We start from the raw sequence: 23,463 nt of genomic DNA, 5'->3' as shown, positions 1-23,463 counted from the left end.
TTTGGAAATAGTGCATCTTGGAACGCATTTTTGGACCGTCAGTTTTCAAGATTTTCAAGTTTTTATAGATCTGCTCGATCTACACTATTTTTGAAGCTTTAAATTTTATAATTAAATGTGAAAATCTATTTTAGGGCTATCACATGAAAGAAAGACCTATGTGATCTTTTACCGGGGAATACAATTTTTTTTTTTTTTTTTCTTCACTCATTTCTTTTGGCAAAAGATCACTTACATGTGGTCTTTATTTTAATAAGATAACTTTCAAAATAAAATCAATATAACAATAAAACCAAGATCTTAACTACTTGATGTCATTGAAACAACTATGCACTATGCTTGAGAATAAAAGATAAGATTGCAAGAAACAAAAGGAAAAGTGCCGAAGATTACCTCAATCAGGCTTATTACACCCACATCGAGTCACCACCATCCGACGGCGTAGGATCAATGGTTGAGCTTCAATCTCGAATCGAGAAAATAAATTTCGGCCAAGCCACGCCAATGGAACATGAACCCCTTTGATCACAAACTCAAACCCTAGGTGAATTCTCTTAGCAACCTAGTTTGAGAGAGATTGATTCTCTTTTTGCTAAACCCTAAAACCCTTAGCCATAAATTTATATTTGAGAGATAAGACAGAAGAACTTCATAATCTAAACCCTTAGGTTCTTTCACAATGTGGGAGAGAGATAGAAAGATAAAGTGTAGAGATTTTTTAGTAGAGACAATCCCTTTTTATAGGCTTTGAATAAGATTAAGGTTTCTTAGGGTTTTCTTTGACTTGCATCTTCTTGTGAGATTGAACATAGACCGTCGATCAAAGGTGACTTGTGGGGTGAGAGATTTGAGCCATCCATTCTATAGATTGGTCATCAACATTATAGAAGGTACATGAACTATTATATCCCTTTTTTAAACTATTTTCTCATCAATAGAAATTAAATAAATTAAATCTAATCAAAATGTTGTGCATATCATAAAATAGCACAAGTCTACTCAACCTTTTCACAAAATCTTTCAAAGATATATTAAGTCAATATTTAGCCAATATCTTCCAACCATATGGCCACTTGTCATATCACCAAACAATAGGAAAGAGAAAGGATGGGGCGTGCCACCCAAGGGAGCCACTCATGGGCCCCACCTTCTAAAAATATGGTGGGCCCATGTGGACAATGGACCCCCATGATATTTTTATGTATTTAAAATTAATAAAAGAATTTTAGAATATTATTTGAATATTTAAACAATTGTAAAAGCAATATGTTTAATTTTATAAATCCAAAAATTATAAATAAGATATCCAGGGGTTCATAAAAATTTAAATAATAATCTTACAATAATTTCTATCATAAAACAAATACAATTAAATTAATTTGATGGGAAAAAGATCCATATGGTTTAGGAATCAACAATTATGGGGTACTCCACCTTCAACTGTAGACTACAGACCACACTTGCTTTATCAGACCGACCCAGTGTTTCTCATGACCCACAGTCCAAGCAGGAGTTCATTAGGGGGTCATCAAAGTCCGGCCGATGAGCCAATGGATCACAATCCCAATCTGTGGATTTCAGGTCCTTCTCTAAAGACGAGTCAAAGTCACCTAGACCTGATGCCACCATAGTTCCTATGGTCCATAGCGGTATCTCTCGTACATACATACGCTTCACCCTAAAATGTGGATTTCTGGCTTTCCCCAATGATTTATCGATATGTATGCCGTGTGATGTTATATGGATGAGGTTTTGGACCGTGTCTTTGTTGGTCATCATCACACAATCCCTCGACTCACTCATCTGGGCATGTTCTCCGATCTCATTAAGGGCTAACTCATAAACCCTCATCGGTTTGTTCTTCATGCCCAGGTAACATGGATTTTCCCAACTGACTGGTCTAGATCGTTAAACACAGATCGGTATCAACAAACTATCGTTTATTTAGTATGGTCCACGAGGGACCACACTCCTATTGAATTCATGTTCCACTATATCATTTCATTTTACAAGCACTTATAAAGTTTTTAAAGGTCACATGAACCTAACATAAAGGTCACATGAACCTAACATCACAAAGATTTTCAATATTCAAACCACATTTTTTACTATTTGAAAATGCACTTTACTTTGATTGTTTAGAGCGTCGGCTCTATACAAACCGCATCTAGGTCCTTGACTCCAATAACAAGACAGAGTAGAGGAGGCCACGTTGTGGCAAAAAGAAGCTCCGAGATATAGGCTTTCAATTCCTTTAAAGACTATTTTTTAAAGAGAGCAATTTTTGTCTCTCTTTGTGAAAACGATTTAGTAAATAAAAACGTCTTCTCAATAATGGCACCTTTATTTCTCCGTATTGAAGGCTAAAAAGATTATTTCTTTCTCCATATTAAAGGCTAAAAAGATTATTATGTAAGAAAGGAGAAAATTGAGATCGAAAAAAGTTCCAATTAGGTTTGGAAAAAAACACGATGTAATGGGTTAAGTGGAGTAAGTGAAAACAATTGGATTAATTGGAGTAACATTTGGCTTTATCTTTTACTCATGGCCTCTTTATTCCACAACATGGGCTCCTCTACTCTGCCTTGTTATCAGAGTCTGGACGAGTGTACGAAAAATTGCGCGGTTCAAATCAGAACCGCCCGGTTAGAGCGGAATCGGCCGGTTTTATTTTTTGACGGTTTTGGTGAACCGGTTGAGTATTTTTTTTTTTAAAAAAAATTATATAAAATCTCAAAAGAAAAGGATTTTGTTGGTAATGTATTTTATAATGTTTATCACATTTTGGCAAATATTGAAAATTGTTTTGGCCATTAATACTTATTTTTATATGTTTTCAGCCTTTTTGAAAACTTTCAAACGCAAATCGATTCTTTAAAATCCATCTTTTTCGTTAATTTCCAACTTGATTTCGATGTTCTTTGTTTAATCGTGCTTTAAATATATTTTTCATATTTTATTATATTTTTTTGTATTTTTTATTTTTTAGCACTTTTTGGACCATGAGGGACTTGCCCGATTAGGCTAGTCGAACCGACTGATTTACAGGTTAGTATCGAGCAACCGCTTCTAGCCCCACATTCGGTAAACCATTCTGGTTTGATTTTTCCTGCACTTGTTTGGACCTAGATGCTAGACCAAGATTGAGCCCCATATTCATGGCTAAAAAGACTATTACTTAATGAAGGAGAAAATTGAGAACGGGAAAAGTTCCAACTAGGTTCCAAAAAAAATATGATGTAGTGGAAAGCAATGTTTAAAAAATCGTTCAGTCGATCCAGATTTATCCAATTCGAATCGGGTATCGTCAAGTCCATTATGGATCTGCTAATAAATGGGATCCATCTGGCTTGCTACAGTAACTTGATCGCATGACATCCCATATCAGTTATATCACATAACCATTCAAGTCATTCGGTTAGAATGAGATGCCTATGATGTCAACAACTGAAGTCATCATCCTGTTTTGTTCTTTGAAATCCGGTCGTTGTGAGCTTTTTATGACATCAGCGAAATTGGTTATGACGTCGTCATCATGTTTTATTTTTTGAAATCCCATGTTGAATTGTTTAAAAAATATTTTTTGAAATCCCATGTTGAATTGTTTAAAAAATAAGTCGTAGCCCATACAATTAAAAAAGGAAAAATATCCTTTTATCTTTGTTTTTTAAATTCAATATCTTAAGAGACTCAAAAATTGAAAATATTACTTGTAAGCAAAATGTCTCAAAATTTTCTATCTTACAACTTCTTGGAACTTTTTAACCATAAATTTTTGATTTAAAAAAACACTAAAATGACACCCTATCCAAACTTTTCTTCTCTCACAAAATTCCATCTCTTTTTTTCTTTCTAAATCCAAAATTATAGAAAAATGACCCTCTACATTGTCTCTTTCTCCGCTCTCTCTCTAAAAATTATCAAGCATATTTTCCCTAAAAACTTAATCCCACGCTACTTTTTCTCTCTCTCTAAAACTCAGCTGATTGGCCATGGAGTTCTTGTCCATGTAAAGCTTGGGCCAGGTTAAACCCCATCAACGACAATGTATTAGTTGCAGGATTCATGGTTGGTGCATTGAGGTTTTCATCGACCAGGCCAGTTCTTTGGAGGAAGTCCTCTAGAGTCACAGCCCCTCCTGAGTTTGAACCAAGGGCTCTATCGGAAGAAGGGTAAGCACCCTTAAAGAATTCGTCAATATTCATGGTGATCAAGGGTTTTGAGAGGTCACCACCATGGCTCTGCATCTCCTCTAGGGCAAGATTGAAGATGGAGCTCTGCCTCTTCAGAGGTTGAAACTGGTGCAATGTCGCCTCATACCCCATTCAACAAACCTCAAACCCTAAAATATAGCATTAAAACTAGGTAGAAATCAGCATAACCCTAAAATTCTTAAACCATAAAGAATAATAGATTAAACGAATCAGATAATAAGATCAATCAAAATCATTAGAAAAAGAAAAAAAAAAAGTTGAGAAGATTGAATCACCCAAGTGCATTTTCGGTCGATATTCATTTCCATCAGTGAATTTTCCGGTGACCCACTTGTTTTTCAGGCTGTTAATGGTTGTTTCTTGACCTTGCCTCTTGATTCTTTCCTTTTAAGGCAAATTACCACCCCCCAACATGAGCAAAGAAGGAGAAATGAATCCTTATCAGAGTGCACCACCATTTCTTCAAATGATACTAGAAAATGGCAAACAATCTCAGAGAAATGAAGTCAAAAAGGAAGTGAGAGAAAGTTTTAGGGTTCTGGAGGTGGGGAGGCTTGGGCCCAAAACCAGAGAGATAGAGCTTCGACTAGGTCATCCTGGTGATTACCAGGCCCTCAATTGTCCATCTCCAGTTTCCAAAAATGGCAGTTTTTTTGGAGCAAAACATGGTTTTCAAGACACTATAGCATCAAAACCTGCAACTAGTGAGAGAAACCAGAAGCTTTCAGGCCCAAGAAACAGAGCTACTTTGGCAACAACCTGCTTTTCCTCTCTCCAAAAAATCACTTCACCAAAAAAACCCCAACCTTTCTTCCATCAAAACAGGCCTCGCCATCGATTTTAGTGAGAGAAACAAGCCCAAAATTAGAAACACAAAAGAGAAATGAGAGAGAAACTGTTCTATGCTCGTCCTCTGCTCGATCCAATCTAAACAAACCAAGTATGGGGAGCTTTGAACAGAGATAATTTTTAGAGAGAGAAAAGAGAGAAAGAGAGAGAAAAAATAGCATGGGATTAAATTTTAAGGTGTTATTTTAGATAAAACATTTATGGTTAAAGAAGTTTTAGGGTTTGTGCGATAGAAAATAAGAAGATCTTTTTTTACAAATAATATTTTTAATATTTGAGTCTCATGAAATATAAAAATAAAAAATAAAAACATATTTTTCCATAAAAAATTGGCCGTAATCCACACGACTTTCTTGTATGGCGTCACATATTGGACTGCATTCAACCGCGTTGACTTTATGTCTTCTTCGTACGTTGAATTGTTTTCCGGAACTGGAGATAATACCATCATCCTGTTTTGTTCTTTGAAATACCATATCGCATTGGATTGAAGCGTGTCGAATTATTGAAGATGACACCGTTTTATTCGTTGAAATGCAGTGCTGTATGACATCACGTATCGCGTTACACGTTTCGGACCGATCTCGCACCGGTTCTGTCAAAATCATCATCGTGTTTTATTTTTTGAAATACCGTGCTGAATTTTTCAAAAAGCAAGCTTTGGCCACACAAGTAATGACTTTCCCTGCAGTCATCTCTGCTTTAAATGGGTTGCAGCAGAAGATGATTGCACCACGTGATCAACTCGATGGTCCACAAGTGGTTGGCTAAGTCTTTGCATCCGATATGGTACTTTACTTCGGGCTGTCCACATCTCTCGCTCCCCTCTCCGCGTCTCACTCTTTCAAGAGTTAAAGAAATATAACTTTGTTTCTCAACTATCATTACAAACTTATCTAGGGACAATGTTTTTCGCTATTAATATGACAATGTCATGTTTAAATGGTCTTGGCACAAAAAATAATTTACCTCGACATCTCTCTCCACTTGGCATCCATCTCTCTCTACATCTCTAGCATCCATCACTCTTTTTAGAATATGTTTTTGACCAAGATCATTGATTTTATTAAAGTTAGATCATTGATTTTATTAAAGTTACTCAAAAGAGATTGAGAGACCCCCTTAGCAAGACATTCGACTACCCCATTAGCCTCTTTATAAATATGGGTAAAAGATACCACACCATTTGACGCCAAATCCATCACTTGCAGTCACAAAGGCCAAAGTTTTCTAGGGATTTTTGTTCCATTCTATACCTTCTTATCGCATTCAAAGAGTCGCCTTCTATCGTGCAGTTAGTTCCCAAATTCCTTTCAATGAAAATCTTAAGGCCACACAATAAAGCATTCAATTCCGTGAAATTAGCTATAGCATAACCAATTGGCCCAGCAAAGGAAAAAAGTTTATTACCATAACAATATCGCAAAATTCCACCAATTCCAGTCGGTCTCGGATTACCCAATGAACTTCCATCAAAGTTGAGCTTCAAGCTACCCGGACATGGAACCATCCAAACACTTCTTGGTCGCGATTTGCTAGAACTAAGAAAGAACAAATTGTACAAATTGGCCATCACATGCACCTTACAAATACCCTATCCCTTTCTATTCACAGACAACCACAACCAGATGGAAGATTTGCAAATATGGATGAGCCTTTCAAAAGGGCATGCTACCACATCAAAAGTCCTTCTATTTATTTCTTTCCAAACTTCCCAAAGAATAGCTCCTACTGAAATTTTCCAAACAATCCGTCCTATCTTCGGTAGAAAGGAAATTTTTAGTGAAGACACAATGTCCCCAACATTTTGTGGAAGTGACGTTTGAACGCCAACCATCCTAAAAAGCCAATACCACAGCCTCACAGTAAAAGAGCAATGAATAAAGAGATGTGCTTCAGACTCACCATCCTCTTGCAAAAGAGACACATATTGGGAAGAATTTTCTCCCTTTTAATCAGATTATCAATTGTCAAAATTTTATATCAATTGTCAAAATTTTATCTTACGTCGCCAACCAAATAAAAATTTGAACCTTATGTGCTATAGGCCATTTTCATATTTGTGCAATGTATTTACAAGACCGCCTCCATCTATCATGAAAAAATAAATTGTAACATGATTTCACCGGGAATATACCATCACTCTCTATCTCCCAAATTAATTCATCATCTGCATTATTGGAGATATATACCTTATCTAACAATTCCATAAGTTGACACCATTGTGCTAATAGCGTGTTATTCAATCGGCTATAAGTTACATAAATGTCCCATGAGACGTTTTGACCTCTCCTATCTACAACCTCACTCACTTTCAAATCGGGTCTAGTCACCAAATTGAAAAGATATGAGAATATTGACTTCAAAGAATAATCCCCCAACCACTTATGGTGCCAAAATGAGATTTGTACACCATTGCCAATAATCCACTGAAACTACCTTGAGATCATCGACCTGCAACTCAAAATAGATTTCGATAGCAGAGACATCATCTTACCCCTTCCACCCCCAAGCCACATTTGTGATCTATCTAAGCCATATTTTGCAAATAAGACTTGGTACCAAAAGTGATATTTCAAGTGAATACTGTGTCACCACCATTTGCATAGTAAAGCTTGGTTGAAAGTTCTAATTTTTCGGATCCCCAAACCACCTTCTCTCTTAGGAGTACAAACTCTATCCTACCTTAACAAATGGAATTTTCGGTTCTCACCGAAAGTACCCCACAAAAAGTCCCTCATCATTTTTTGCCACCGAGCTTGGAATAGAGTTTAAGGACATTTGATAAACCGGTAAATTGGTCAAGCATGATTGCAACAAAGTTATTCTTCCTCCTAATGATAAATATTTCGATTTCCATAAATTAAGTTTTAGTTGTACTCTTTCCAACACCTTATCCCAAACTGAAATAGATAACCTTGAATCCGAAATAGGTATACCAAGATAAACAACAGGGAACGATCCAATTTGCATCCCATTGTGTTGGCCAATATCTCAACAAAGGATTGAGGACAGTTGACTCCAATCAAAGAGGATTTATTCAAGTTCACTTTAATACCCAGAGTCACCTCACAGCATTCCAAGCATCTTGCAATGCTCTTCACTTGCGAGATATCAGCATCACAAAAAATTAAGGTATCGCCAACATATTGCAAGTGAGAAATTGTAATTGACGAGTTTGCAATTTTAAATCCCGAGAAATACCCAGCTCGTTCCACCTTAGAGAGTATCATGCTAAAACATTCAGCATAGATAGTGAATAAAAATGGAAAAAGATGATCTCCTTAGCACAGACCTCTTGATGCATTGAAAAAACCAATAGGGCTTCCTTTATAGAGCACAGAGAAGTGAGTTGAAGATAGACATCTCCAAATCCAACTTTGCTTTTAATTACCAAAACCCATCATTTTCATAATTTTTAATAAAGCCCCCCATTCCACTCTGTCATAAGCTTTTTCCATATCTAGTTTAAGCATAACACCTGGTTTTTTATCAATCACCCTTGAATGAATATATTCATGTGCCAACAATACACTATTAGTGATATGGTGTTTCTCTATAAAAGCAGATTGCATGCTGGATATTAAGATGGTCGTACTTCTTTTAATCTTTCAACCAAGACTTTCACAATAATTTTATACAAACTAGTGAGTAAGCTGATCGGTCTGACATCTGAAATATCCGAAATGACTGTTTACTTGGGAATCAACGCTAAAAAAGTTGAATTTGCCCCTCGAAACACATGCCCTGTGATCATGAAGGCCCTGACCATTTCTAACAACCAACATTTAACCAAATCCCAGAATTTTTGGAAAAAGGCTAAAGGGATGCTATCTGATCCAGGAGCTTTATCCCCAGGTAAAGCGAAGACCGCTTCTTTCACGTCTGTCAATGTCACATCTCTTTCCAAATGACTTTGCAGATTATGAGATAACACTTTTAAAAGGAATTCTCTAAAATTTTGGAGTAAAAGAAACTTCCTTGAAAGAACCTTTTTGAAATGATTAATCATTACTAGTTCCATGGCCCGATCATTTTCAGAATCAACTCCAGGGAAAGTCAGGCCAGATATGTCATTCTGCCTTCTCTTGGTACTAGCAATCGAATGAAAGAATTTAGTGTTGAGGTCCCCTTCCTTAAGCCATTTGGATGTTGACCTTTACCTCTAATAAATTTTTTCCACTCTTCTGAGATCATAAAGCCCTTTCAGTGTCTTGCTTCTATCCACAAAGAACTGTTCAGCGAATGAACCGGCTTCTTGAATACTCTGATCCAAACCTTTAATATCAAGTAACACCTTTTCAAATTTTCCTTTGATATCAAAGTTATTCTCTACCTTCAACCACACAATTGGTCCAAATCCCTTTGATTAGATCAGGAACCCCATTCACCTCCAACCATTCCAAATTTAATCTAAAGGGTTTTGGACCCCCACACACCATATACATATTTAAAAGAATGGGTTGATGGCCCGAGTTTAGTCTCGGCACAGTCTTTACAGTCAATAATGGGTATTCCTCTAGCAATTCCATTGAAATCAAGAAACGGTCTAACTTAGACATAGTTGGCATTGACAAACTATTATTGGACCAAGTGAATTTGGATCCAATAATAGGAGGATGCATGAAAGCATTACTTTCAATAAATCGATTAAAAAGTCTCATAAAGGAATTAATAAGAGTAGCAGCAAGACACTCCTCTGGCCATCGAATTAAATTGAAATCCCCCCCAACTACCACCGGAAATTGAAAATAATGAATAATAGAATTCATCTCAGCAATAAACACTTCAGAGCAGGAACTGTGGGTCCATAGACATTCATAAACCCCCAAGAAAACCTTGGTCTAGGACCATGAAATCCCAAAGGTAAACAACTTTTTTTAGTAATAACATCAAAATTTTGTAGAACCAAGGGGTCCTACAGTACCCACAGACCCCCTAAAGCATCCACTGCATCAATACCATAGAAAGAAACTGCATCTGAACCCCATACTTCCCTGGCCCCAGACACAGTGGGCCTGGGAAGTTTGGTTTCTTGTAAAAGAAAAATAACAAGTTTATACTTAAACACAAAAAGCAAAAGATTATTTTTCCTACGGGAGTTCCCTAGACCCCGCATATTCCATGAAAGAAAATTCATTTATCAAAGGGGTTAGAGGAGGTAGTACCTGGTCCGTCAGGACCTGCACGAAAGTAATGCTCTTCCAAAAGCAAAACTTCGTTGAGGTTGTCAACATCACCACGGGAGGATTCACTTGAGGAAGAGGATGATCCATCAATAACCATCGGTTCACGAAAGGAAATTCCTCTTGGCGGTCTCTTCTTGATAATTCCGCGAGCCTCCAATCTTGCAGAAGATCTCACCCCCACTTTGGTCATCTCCTTCTTTCTCCCCTGTGCCATCTCTTTGGCCGAAATCTTCATAACATTCTCCTTGGTGGCCACTTTCAGTGAATTTACAGATGAAGCCTCGCCTTTGTTCACAGGCCAATCACCGAGAGCCAGAAAAAATTCCAGTAGTGCAGCAGAGTTGCAAGCTTTCTATACACAACGCATCCCAAAAGAAAATTTACCCTCGAAATTATTTGGAAAAAATTGCTCTTTGTCTCTATCTCCTTCCAAAGATGGGAGATTGACATTGGTACAACCACCTTCTCGAAACACATCATACCTTTTGAAAATGTCAGCCACATCTTTGACACTAATCACCGCACCTTTCTCGGGACTCAAACTAGCTGACTTCTCAGTGAGAGAAAAAGGAATACTGAGCATTTGAATTCGAAATCATACAAATCATCGTGAACTTGCACAGAGGAATGAATGTGGCATTTCCATTCACTGTGACTGTAACCGAAGTAGAAAACGGCGTAAGACCAGTCGAGGATTCCGGGAACCTGCTAATTGGGATCCATCTCTTGGAGATCTTCAAAGATTGCCGTTTCTGAACTTTTTAAAATTTTGATTGCCATTGATTTCTCCAATTGTGTCACCCTTGATTTTGACGGTTTTCATACCTGCCGGAGTTTGCCACTGTAATTCTTCCCTTCAAGCTTTCCGGCCAAGAGCTTGGCTTTGAATGCATATTGGATTGAAAGTCGATCATACCAGAACTTTGAGCCACATTCATAGCCATTGGCTATCCATTATCTTGAGTGATCATAATAGTAAATAAATCTTCTCCAATCTTTAAACATGCTTTCTGTGGTATTAGTGAGCCACATATTTCCCAGATTTTGACCCGCACAAAATTACTATTTAGTTTCTAGAAAGAATCCTAGTCCAAATCATAATACTCACTGAAACTACTCACCATCAACTTGATAACATTCAAATTCTTGGCATATAATGGGATTCCCCAAAATTTAATCCAAACAGATTTCTTCTGGACCAGGGAAGCATGGTCTGACGGTCTCCAAAGGTCTAACAACAAGAGACTACGTCGCACTCTGCAGAATCTATTTAAAAGAGCCTTCCGTACCTCTTCAAAAGAGTGAAGTTTAAATACAATTTTATTTTCTCCAATAATCTAGACATCAGGGAGATAAGACAATTGCCATCCTCTCTGGGCCCAGTCAGAAAGGCCAAAGTAATCCTTTAGTGGAGGTGAGAAGGATCCTATCACCAAGAATCTTGTAGAAGTTTTACACTATTCGTCCACCGAACTATCTACAACCACTGTCAAACATGAAAATCCCGATGAAATAACATTACCAGTCTGGTGAAAGCTGTCATTCTTCTCCTTCATAGCCTTCCTCCAATCCATCCGACGCCCTCCTCTCAAAGTTCGTCACCTCACTACTGCATCTCTCGTCATCTCCACCTCTCTCTCTCTCGTGCATATGTAAATACCCCTACATCCTTTGAAACAAATGCCTATGACTTCCATCATCTCCCTCCTTAGCATCCATCACATACAATTTCCTTGGCATCCATCTCTCTCTCTCCATAAAGTTTATATTGTTTTTTTTTTCGTTTTTAATTATATGATATGAAAGCATTTTTTAATAAATTTTTAATTATATTTATTATAATATTATAACTAATAATTATACATTGACAACCAAATCTTATATTTTATTTATTAATTTATTTATATTATAAATTATGTAATGTATTATTTTTTCTTATAATTATAAATTGTAAATAATAATTTTTATATTAGATGATATTATAAGATATTTTAGATTTGTTCTTAATTGTATAGTAAAATAATTATAAAATATAAACCAACTATTTCAATTTCAGTATATGATATTATAGTTAGTTAAACGCTGATAATTTTGGGTGAGTAAAGTGAATAAATAAATGTTTGATATTTTGATGTGATACTAATTTCACTTTATATGAACAATTATTTTTTTAATCTTATAATATGAAAATATTTTTTAATATTTTAAATTATTTTGATACAATATTATAATGCTATATTATAATTAACAACTATATAGACATCCAAACTCGAATATAATGACTCAGTATTCACCTACTTTTACGAAGTAATGAAAGTACACAATGTATCTCTCCTAATTTTTTATAGAAACTAAAAGAACATTATTTTTAGAGATTTATAGTGATTTTTTGAAAACCTTTTGGGACAAAGTTTTCCGATTCTCCGATTCGATCCACCGATTGGCTGATCCATTTTTTTAATCCTTGGTGGAAAATAAAAGACAATTAAGTGGCGTAACGTTTGTTTTATCTATATCTTTAAGTACTCATAGCTCGTTTATTTCACAACGTGGGCTCCTCTACTCTGTCTTGTTATTAGAGTCTGAGCCAGTGTTTATAAAATCAAACTGGAATAATTAACCAAACATGGGCTCGGAAGTGGTTTAAGCGGCCTAATTGGTAAATCGGCCGATTCAACCGTTCTAACCAAGCAAGTCTTGGGCAGTCAAAAAAGTTTTGAAAAAAATAAAAAGATACAAAAAAAAAAAAAGCGACTAAACTATGAAAATCATACAAAAAATAGTTAAAATAAAACACATTCAAATAAGTTGAAAATTAATGAAAAACATTGATTTTAATGAATCGATTTGTGCTTAGGGGTATTTTTAAAATTTTATGAAAACGATGGAAGAATATAAAAGTAAGCGTTAATTACCAAAACAATTTTTACTCTTTACCATAATGTAAAAAATATTTAAAAATACATTACAAACCAAATTCCTCATTTTGGGGTATTTATATAAATTTTTTTTTCAAATACTGGTCGATCACTAAAACTGCTAAAAACAGGCCTGTTCCGATCTAACCGAGCGGTTAGTGGTTGGATCGCCCAACTTTTCTAACCGTCGTTTGGACCCAACAAGATTGGGGCTGGGTCTTGGTCCATTCCTTATCCCATACGTTTTAGTGTTAGGAAAAATTGTGTGTCTAAATATTTACAAGATCTTTACCACACGTAAAATGTATTTTAAAATAGGCTAGTGTTTTGTGTAGAGAAAATGAAAGAGTCGCGTGAAGAGAAAGATAAGTGGCTATTGAGAGGCAATACTTGGTCATTCTCTCTCTACATGTGTCTCTCTCTATTGTTTCCCTTTTGTAGCTATGTATGGGAAATAGTTTTGGGAGGCCAGGGTACCTTTGCATGAGCATCCTCTCTCTCTCTCTCTAAATCCTCTTTCCCTCTTTTAAACTTCCTTGTGAGTTGGGTACTAGGGACGTGCCTCTCATTCCTATGGGAGCCCTCTAATGTCACAAGATAATTTACATTACTGTCTTGTATCTTGTAGAAGTTTTTGACTCTCTTTATATTATTTGCTAACCATTGTTTTGCAATAAGTTTCTCTTCACCTTGTGCAATATTGTTGGCTATGTTGCATTTCAATAGTCTTTTCACTCAGTGGGAGTTAGAGAGAGAGACTGAATCTGGGTGCTTTGTGAACTGGAGCCCAGATTCATATATCCCAAGTATTTGAGATATTGAGAGTATACGTTTTCAGAGAATGATCTCTCGGAAGGTGTAAAGATCACCTCCAAGTCAGGACTGTATTGATTAGAATACCTTATAGTTTATGCGATTAGCTACGGATTGGACAATCCAATTGAATATAATAGAACCCGACTATTTAAAAATCTATTGGCCCTGTATGGAATGGTTATGGCTCATAAGACATGAGCCCGTATCCTGACACAAGACTATTCCATAGCATGTGTACTACAATCGTATGAGAAGTTACTCTTTCAAATGATGTATCCGACTTTGGAATAGCTAGTGCACATGTGTTTTGAGAGGACCTTTGTAAATTGAGTAAAGAACATGTCTTACAGGGGTGTACCCGTAATCTTTGAGAATCGAATGATAGAAAGCTCTGGCTCAGTGACTTTGATGTGACCAATTATATGTCATTACCATAGACTGTGGAACATAGGTCCATTGGGTCAGCTTGTGACATCAGTAGAACATTATTCCAAACTAACCTAATGGATTACCCCGATAACTAGAATTAAAGCCAAGAGATCTCACAATACCCTTAATCCGATATAATTATAAAGAGAAATGATGTAAACGTGTTCATAAATATTTTAAATATTTATTGTACATTTTGAAGAATTTTTTGAAAATTTTTTTATCGCGTAAAATGAGTTTTTATGATTTGTTTGAACCTAATACCATATAAGGACAGCCTTGTAGGTGCCACGTGTCACCCTAGTGGCCATAGGGTGGCCATGTGGCGCCCCAAGGACCTACATGCTGATAATCGCCCTTTTGTGCGCTCATCCCAAGGTGTAGGAACCCCTTGGGTTAGGTCTTTTGTTTTGTTATGATATGTTGTTTTGAGTTGTTATTTAAACTTGTTGTGATTGTTATGTTATGTAATAACTAATGGTAACATTTAGTCACATGTTAATTAGGCTCTCACATATGACAAATTTGGCACGTGTGAGGCCAAGTGAATTTGGTTTCGAAATTAAGATTGAATTTGAATTTGAAATTCATTTCCATATTTTTGAATCTACTCACATGTGTGAAAAGGGACACTGGTTATCATTTGATTGGATTGAAAAAATAGATCTAAGTTTGTAATTGGTTTTCACAAAGAGAAATTTTCCCACACATGTGGGTTCCCCTTTTACTCTTTTACCAATTGCCCTTTGCAAATCTCGACTCCTATGTTATACTCAATAATAATATCATAGTAGAGGTGAATATGCCTCGGCCTCAATGGCTCCCCTCCACTCAATGAAGAGTTCAACGAGGCAACCATCTCATTTGGGTTAGATAAAAATTTGTCGAGAAGGCTTTGAGGAGGCTGTTGACTTGCTAACAATCGAAACCAGGGTGATTCATGAGTCCCTCTGCTTGATTCCAGCCGTGAAATCCGAAAGCAAGACACTTTCGTATGGTGAAACCCTGAGCTTGAAAGTGAGGGGGTCCATCTCTATGAAGGCATAGTAGAGGTGGGTGAAGTAGGTTGTGTCTATGGACGACGGGGGTTGATAAGAATAGGCCCATGAATTTTGATATAAAATACAAAAGGTGTTTGCATAAGGTTGCAACCTTAAACAATCCAATTAAGGGGCACCTTTAAATTTTTATCATAAATGTAATTTTGATATAAAATTATTAGGGAAAATTATAGATATCTCCTAAAAATAACTTTGTGGACATCTTAACCCGAATACTTTTATTATCACATCCTTGATGTAATAATGTTTTTTCTTATATTAGGTCTAAAATGCTCATTCTCTCTCTCTCTACCCGCTATCTCTCTTTCTCTCTCTCTGCACAATTGGAATTATGTAGCATGTTAGCTTTTCTTATTCTCTCTCTAGCACCCTCTTTCTCTCATTTTCTCTCTACCTCTCTCTACCCCCAACCCTATCTTTCTCTCTCTATTTGCCTTCTCTCTCTTTCTCTCTACCTTCTCTCTCTTTTTAGTAGAGAGAGAGTACTGAGAGAGCAACATGGGTTTTTTGGTAGAGAGGGAGTTTGGGTAGAGAGAGAAAGATCGAGCATAGAGGGAGAGGATATGCCGAATTACACATGAAAAAAACATAAGAGAAGAGAGAGGTAAGGGCATTTTAATCTTAAAATTTTTGACTTTTTGTCTGGAGAGTAAATACAAGAAAAAAAATAATGTTGGAGTTTAGGATATGATACTAAAAGTATTGGGGGCAGAATGTCTACAAAGTTGTATTTGCGGGGGGTTTATAATTTTCCCAAATTATTATTGATTGTTAAACGTGAAATTAGATAGCTAGGGGTGTCACATTGATAAGCTAAAATTTAAAAGATTTTTTTTTTAAATTCACAATACACCATAAGTTGTTGATTTCACATTTGATTGCTAAATGTGATTGTGATCTCCTTGTACCAAAAATAAATAATCATATATTCTACAATCGTTTTCTATTACTATTGAATAATTACAAGATGTTTTAGTCTAAGCTAAACTCCTAGGATGTATAAGTGAGACCAGAGAACGACATGATTCAAGGGGCAAGTACTGTGTGCATTGACCACTCACTTGGGATGTGTATGAGGCGATTGGTAGAGTAACTCTTGATCGTAATTTTCGATATGAATATTGCGCTCGACCCGAAATTTGTGATTGGTAGTAAAACATCGATCTTTTTTTTATTTGACCAAGATCATTGATATTATTAGAAATTACTCAAAGGAAATTACATCATGAGAAACAATAACAGAAGAACAAGAAGTACCTCCCTTAGCAAGTAAGTCAGCTAACCTATTAGCTTCCCTGTAAACATGTATGAAAGACATCACACCAAATGTAGCCAAATCCATCACTTGCAACCCTAAGGGTCGAAGTTCCCAAGGTATTTTTTGTTCCATACGACACCATCTGATGACATTTAAGGAGTCACGCTCTATCATGCAACAGGCTTCCAAATTTTTCTCGAAGAATATCTTCAAACCACAAAGAAGAGCACTCATCTCTACGAAATTAGCTGAAGCAATTCCAATTGGTCCAACAAAGGAGAAGGAAACATCACCACACTAATCTCACAAAACTCCGCCAATTCCAGTCGGCCCCGGTTTACCCAAAGAGCTTCCATCAAAGTTTGGGACAGAGTTAGATTAATATATATTCAATGAGATGCACAATAATTGAGAGGGAGATTTATGGAAAGATTAAAGGATCAATATGGTATAAAAAAATCAAATGGACAAATTTAAAATTCAAAAAAATACTTGTCAAAATAATAAAGGAGGACCGCTTCTCACTTAATATGTAACACATGGATATCACATTTCATATATTATAAAACTTATTGATAATTTAGAATTGACTAATACCAAGGAAAGACAAATAGGGTTGGTAAAGGGCTAGGCTTGGGTTGGGCTTACCCTGGTCTTAGCCCGGCCTAGTTCCCTTGAGAGCTGGCCCAGATTATGCCAAAGAGACCCTCGCAGGATGGGATGGTTAGGCTGAGCAGGGCTAGGCAATGTTGTCAAATTCGCTTCAGGGTCTTCTTCGGTTTAGTGAGAAAAATAAAGCTATTAAATGCTTCGACAGATTCGAGGCAAGACTTCAGATTTTTTATTAAATTTATAGAAATAAATTAGATATTTATATATATAAATATATAAAAACAATAAAAAATGAAAATAAAATTTTCATTAAAAAAATACTTCTATATAGTTTTTCTTTGCTTGGGCCAAAGAGGCCGAAACGTTAGTAGAATCTGCCTGAAGAAGACCCGAATCTGACTAGAGCGGCAACATCAATATATAAAAAAACTAAAAAAAAAAGATTAAAAAAAATACTTTTATATAGATATTTCTTTGCTTGGACTGAAGAGGTCGAAGCTTCGACCAAATCTACGCGAAGCAAACCCAAATATGACTGAAGCGGCAACACCAGGCTTCGCTTCGCTTTAATTTAGGCCTAAAATCTAAAGGCATTAGCCTAAGCAAAGCGAATTTGACAACATTGGGGCTAGGGTAAATAAAATTTATAATAAAAAAATTAAATAAAAAGAAAAAGAAATGAGGATTGGGCCAGGGTGAACCGAGCTTGCTCGACTTGGACCTGGCCCATTCGTAGCTCGGCCCAGCCACATTTTGTAGCCCAAGCCCTAATTTTTTAGAGCTAGGCTGCGCGACTTTGCCCGTTCCCACCCTTAAAATGAAAGGGAAGGCATAGGTGAAATGACCTTGCCCGTTCCCACCCTTAAAAGGAAAGGCAAGGCATAGGTGAAATGTACAACCCTTGCTCAAGTCAAAAGAACCGCATTGAACGTTCAGCAACACATCATGTTAGGGGAACTTCTAAGAAAAAGCTTGCATGCTTCTCAAGCCACCATGTCGTACAAATGATAAATTCTCAATTTTATCATCTTAATGGCCAGGAGCCGTAGTTAGAGTGCAATTGATTTGGAGCAATTTTTGACCTCTAATAACTTCCTTTTTTTTTCTAAATTCATTAGGAATAAGTACCATTCGGGGAGTCAGATAAGCCACATGTATATTTGTTGGGCTGCTCACCTAAAATAGAATCAATTATAGACCGCTGTAACGAAACTTCGTAAGAGGGTATCTCTAGAAATCTATGAAGATAGAACCATGTCCCAACAAGAAGATCGATTTTTTATTCCACTTTGGAAATCTATTTTGAGCTGTAGGCCGATGATCTCAGGGTATTTTTGATGGACCATTGGCAATGGGGAACAAGTTTTCTTTTGGCATCATAAGTTGTTGGGGGATTATATTTTGAAATCAGCATTTCTAGAGTTGTTGAATCGGGTAACCAGTCTCAATTTGAAAGTAAGTGAGGCTCTAGAGAGGCGAGGTCTAAATGTCTCCTGGGACATCCATTTAGCCAATAGCCGATTGAATATTGTGCTTTTAGCGCAATGGTGCCAACTGATGGAATTACTTGACAAGGTTTATATCTCCACTGCTGCAGATGATGAATTAATTTGGGAAATAGAAAGTGATGGTGGTTTCTCTGTCAAATCATGTTATAATTTATTTTTTCATGATAGATGGAGATGGTTTTGTAAATACATTGCTCAAATTTGGAAATGGCCAATCCCTCACAAGGTACAGATTTTTATTTGGTTGGCGGCACATGATAAAATCTTGACAGTTGATAATCGCATTAATAGGGGGAAAGTTTTACCAAATGTATGTTTATTTTGTAAGGAGGATGGTGAGTCTGGAGCACATCGTCTTCTCCACTGCCCTTTTACTGTGAGATTGTGGTATTGACATTTTTGGATGGTTGGCGCTCTAATGCCACTTCCACAAACTATTCGGGAGATTGTGTCTTATCTACAGGGTCATTTCTTCCAAAGACAGGACGGATTGTGTGGAAAATTGCAATAGGAGCTATTCTATGGGAAGTTTGGAAAGAAAGAAATCGTAGAACTTTTGATGGAGTAGCTTGCTCTTTTGATAGGCTTATTGGGGTATTTATAAGGTGGATGTGATGGCCAATTTACACAATTTGTTCCCTCTTGGTTCGTGTATTTCGAGACCAAGATGTGTTTGGATGGCGCCTGGTCCAGGCAACTTTAAGCTATCAAAGATCCACCATCTGGTTCTATGAGTGAGGACTTCACAGACAAAACCATATAGGACATTGAAGAAGGAGTTGCAATAATGGTGATTGAATGGGTTACTCTTGGAAGGTTCAAGTGGTATATAAGAGGTGGGTTGCCCTCTATATGAGAATTTGAAAATGTATTTTGTGTTGAGAAGTAGAGGGAGAGAATCTCAAGAGCAATTATTTGGAGAGAGTTTTACTAGCATTCAAGATGGGGAGAGGTATAAAAGGAAGCGAAAAAAGGGTTTAAAATAATAATTTTAATTTTTTTTGGGAGGAGAGGGAGAAGGGGGTTGAAGAAAATCAGGAACGATAGACAAGAGCCCATTCCAGTGGGCGCCTCCAGACAAGTAGATTTTTATGCTACAGGAGGGAGAGAATCTAAGGAGCAATTCTGATACAGAGAGAAAATAAAAACCAGAATAATAAAAAGAAAAGAGAAAGGTTGAGAGAATATACGCTCTCTCAAGGTTTACAAGGGAATCCACCCCAAAAATCTCTTCACAAGACCAAATTTTATTAACTCATTCACTTCCTCAACAATGAAGGGAAACGTCATTTAAATAGATTAAAAGAAGAAAAAGAGATAAACAAGTGACTTTCCTATTTTATCTCCCTTAACCTATTTTCTTAATCATCCCTATCTTCTTTCTTTACCCATCACGTACCAAAAAAAAACATAATATTTTCCACGTTTTATCCAAAGCCATGCTTCTCATGTTTTTATCTAAAGCATTCCTAATAAAACTCCCCTTAGATCTAACTAACTCCCCTAATTTAACCTTATCTATTTACCTTCCTAATCGAACCATATTTAACCTTATCCTATTTATATTTCTAAACTAACAAACCAATTGATAAATATCATGCACATGCACAAACAAAACTCTTGCCCACCTATCCTTGCGCACCTCCTCTTCTGGAGTTAAAAAACTCAAAAACACTAATAATAATAACAATTAATTAATTTTTTCTCTACATCAAATTCTTTGGAGAGAGTTTACTGGCATTCAAGGAGATGGGGAGAGGTATAAAAGAAAGAGAAAAAAGGGTTTAAAATAATAATTTTAAATTCGTTTTGGGAAGAGAGGGAGGAGGAAGTTGAAGAAAGCTAATAATAAATTTAAATTTATTTTGGGAGGAGAGAGAGAAGGAGGTTGAAGAAACCACGAGCCATGGACGAGAACCCATTCCAGTGGGCTCCTCTAGACTGGCAGATTTTTATGCCACAGGAGGAGGGAGAAAGAATTAAAGAGAATAGATTTAGAGAGGTAGCGAGTAGTTCTTAAAGAGAGAGAAAGAGAGAGCAGTAGAGAGAGAAAGTGGCTTTGAGTAGAAAGAGAAAGACTTCGGTAGGAAGAGAGCTTGGGCATAGAGAGAGAGAGAGGAACACGGTATAAAAACAAAAAGCAATCCATGAAAACAAAAAAGAAGAAACAAATACAAAAGAAGGAGACAACCAACCATAATGCAAAGATATACGTGGTTCGGTAATGTGCCTACGTCCACGAGAGATGAGTGCTTCTTTACTGGTAATGGAGAATAGGGTTACAATAGCTCTCTTCCTCACACCTCTATGTTCTCTCTGATTACAAAGAAATCTCCATTTTCCCCTTAACCCTAAAAAAGAACCCCCATCACTATAATATATAGAGTCTTGTACAAATTACTAAAATACCCATGTACGAATATATATCGAGTCCCAAATAGATGGTACAAATAATCGAAATACCCTTGTACGCTTCTAGAGTTGTCCTTTTGACTCCACTTTGGCATATCTATTTCCTCATAATACAAGACATCAGTCTTCAACAATCTCCACCTTGGCTTGAATTTTGTTGAGCCACCCTGAAGATAACCTGAAGATGTCTTAATCCCCGTACCTCCATAAAGGTATGCGGCTGCACCCCCACCTGCCATGAGGTGCTTCCCTCACACTCAATAATGAGTGACATTAACCAAGTCCAAGCAAAGCTTGAACTTCTCTGTAGTGACCGGCTCTGTAAGTATATCTGTAGGGTTGTCATTCGTATGAATTTTCTTCAGGTGGATAATTCTTTCTGACACTAGCTCTCTGATCTTGTGATATCTCACATCAATGTGTTTTGTCCTTGTATGAAACACTTGATTCTTTACAAGATTTATAGAACTCTGACTATCACAATGTAGCACAACACCTTCTTTCTCTACCCCCAACTCACGAGCCAAACAAGTCGACCAGATCACCTCCTTTGCAGCCTCAACTGCTACCACGTACGATGCCTCTATCGTAGATAAGGTAATTGTTGGTTGAAGCATGACCTTCCATGAAATAGATCCACCTGCTAGAGTGAAAACATACCTTATAGTAGACCTCTACTTGTTTAAATCACCAGCATAGTCGGAATCGACATATCCCACGAATTCTGTAGATCTTCTCTTCCTGTTGAATATAATTTTGAGATCTGATGTCCCGCTCAGATATTTGAAAATCCACTTAATAGCATTCTAATGCTTCCTGCCAGGATTACTCATGTATCGACTAAATCACTTGATAACATGAGACAAATCTGGTTTACTGCAAACTATGGCACACATGAGGCGTCCGACTGCGCTAACATAGGGCACTAGAGACATCTGTTCTATCTCCTCATCTGTAGTGAGACACTGCTGTCCAGATAACTTTAAATGACTCACCAATGGAGTGCTAACTGACTTAGCCATTTTCATGTTGAAACGCTCTAGTACATTTTCAACATATATTTTCTGAGTTATCCAGAGTTTACATGCACTTCTATCTCTATGAATCTCCATACCAAGGATCCTATTAGCAACCCCTAGATCCTTCATATCAAACTCAGAACTTAATATAGACTTGAGAGAGGTTATGTCATATGCATTATTGGCAGCGATAAACATGACATCAATATAAAGCATCAAGAGAATAAGGGAATTATCATCAATAACTTTAAAATAAAAACAACAATTATTCACACTTCTTTAATAGCCAATCCACACCATGAAAGAGTCGAAGCGCTTATACCATTGCTTGGGAGATTGCTTAAAACCATAAACCGATCACTTGAGCAAGCAAACTTGATCTTCCTTTTCATGCACCTTGAAGCCTTGAGGTTGCTCTATGAAGATTTTTTCCTCTAGATTATCATGAAGAAACGTTGTCTTCACATCAAGCTGTTCTAGCTCCAAATTAAACATGGCTATTAGAGGAAGTTATAGCCTTATTGAAGTGTGCTTCACAACCGGAGAGAACATTTCATTGTAGTCCACTATCTCCTTCTGAGCATAGCCCTTTACTACGAGCCTCGCCTTGAATCTCTCACATTCATTTTATGTTGCTGCTTATTTCTTCCGAAAGATCCACTGGCACCCAATCACTTTCCTTCCCGTGAGCCTCTTGACAGCTCCCAAGTCTTGTTATTTTTCAACGATTCCATCTCCTCCGTCATGACTGTCATCCATTTATCACTATGTTCATCACTTAGAGCATCTTCAAAATAGTCGATTTCCTCAGTACTAGCTGTTAGAGCAAAAGCTACCATGTCCTTAAAGCTGTATCTCATAGGGGCTTTGTGAACATGCTTTTTTCTACCTTTTGTCAAACTGTAGGGTTCACCATGTGGTTGTTGCTGTTCTGATATGCTGCTAGATGATTGTACCTCTTCTGGTGTTTCAGACCCTTCTAGCTCCACCTGGACTATCGATCTTTCTCCATCACTTTCATTTACTTGCACTTTGTTATTTTACATGTTGATTAACTTCACCATGTGAGATTCATCAAACACATCATCCCTTCTAAGCACAACCTTATCTGAAGTAGGATCCCAAAGCTTGAATCCCTTCACTCACTTCTCAAAACTGAGAAAGATGCACTGCTTAGA

At 36.8% G+C, this 23,463-nt stretch overlaps 1 long non-coding RNA gene across 1 annotated transcript; it reads right to left on the bottom strand.

The window, feature by feature from the left end:
* Window positions 1-3,758: 3,758 nt before the first annotated feature.
* On the bottom strand, window positions 3,759-5,224 carry LOC148779527 (uncharacterized). The gene is made up of 2 exons (XR_016045740.1): window positions 4,490-5,224; window positions 3,759-4,342 (listed from the first exon to the last, which is right to left on the bottom strand). It is a non-coding gene; the product is annotated as an uncharacterized LOC148779527 (long non-coding RNA).
* Between the last annotated feature and the right edge of the window lie 18,239 nt (window positions 5,225-23,463).

Source organism: Amborella trichopoda, chromosome 12 (assembly GCF_054954075.1).
Source record: "Amborella trichopoda isolate Santa Cruz 75 chromosome 12, AtrichopodaSantaCruz75HAP2 v2.0, whole genome shotgun sequence".
Lineage (NCBI taxonomy): Eukaryota > Viridiplantae > Streptophyta > Magnoliopsida > Amborellales > Amborellaceae > Amborella > Amborella trichopoda.
Note: the sequence above shows the minus strand (reverse complement) of the source record. Positions and strands in the feature narration are given on the sequence as shown.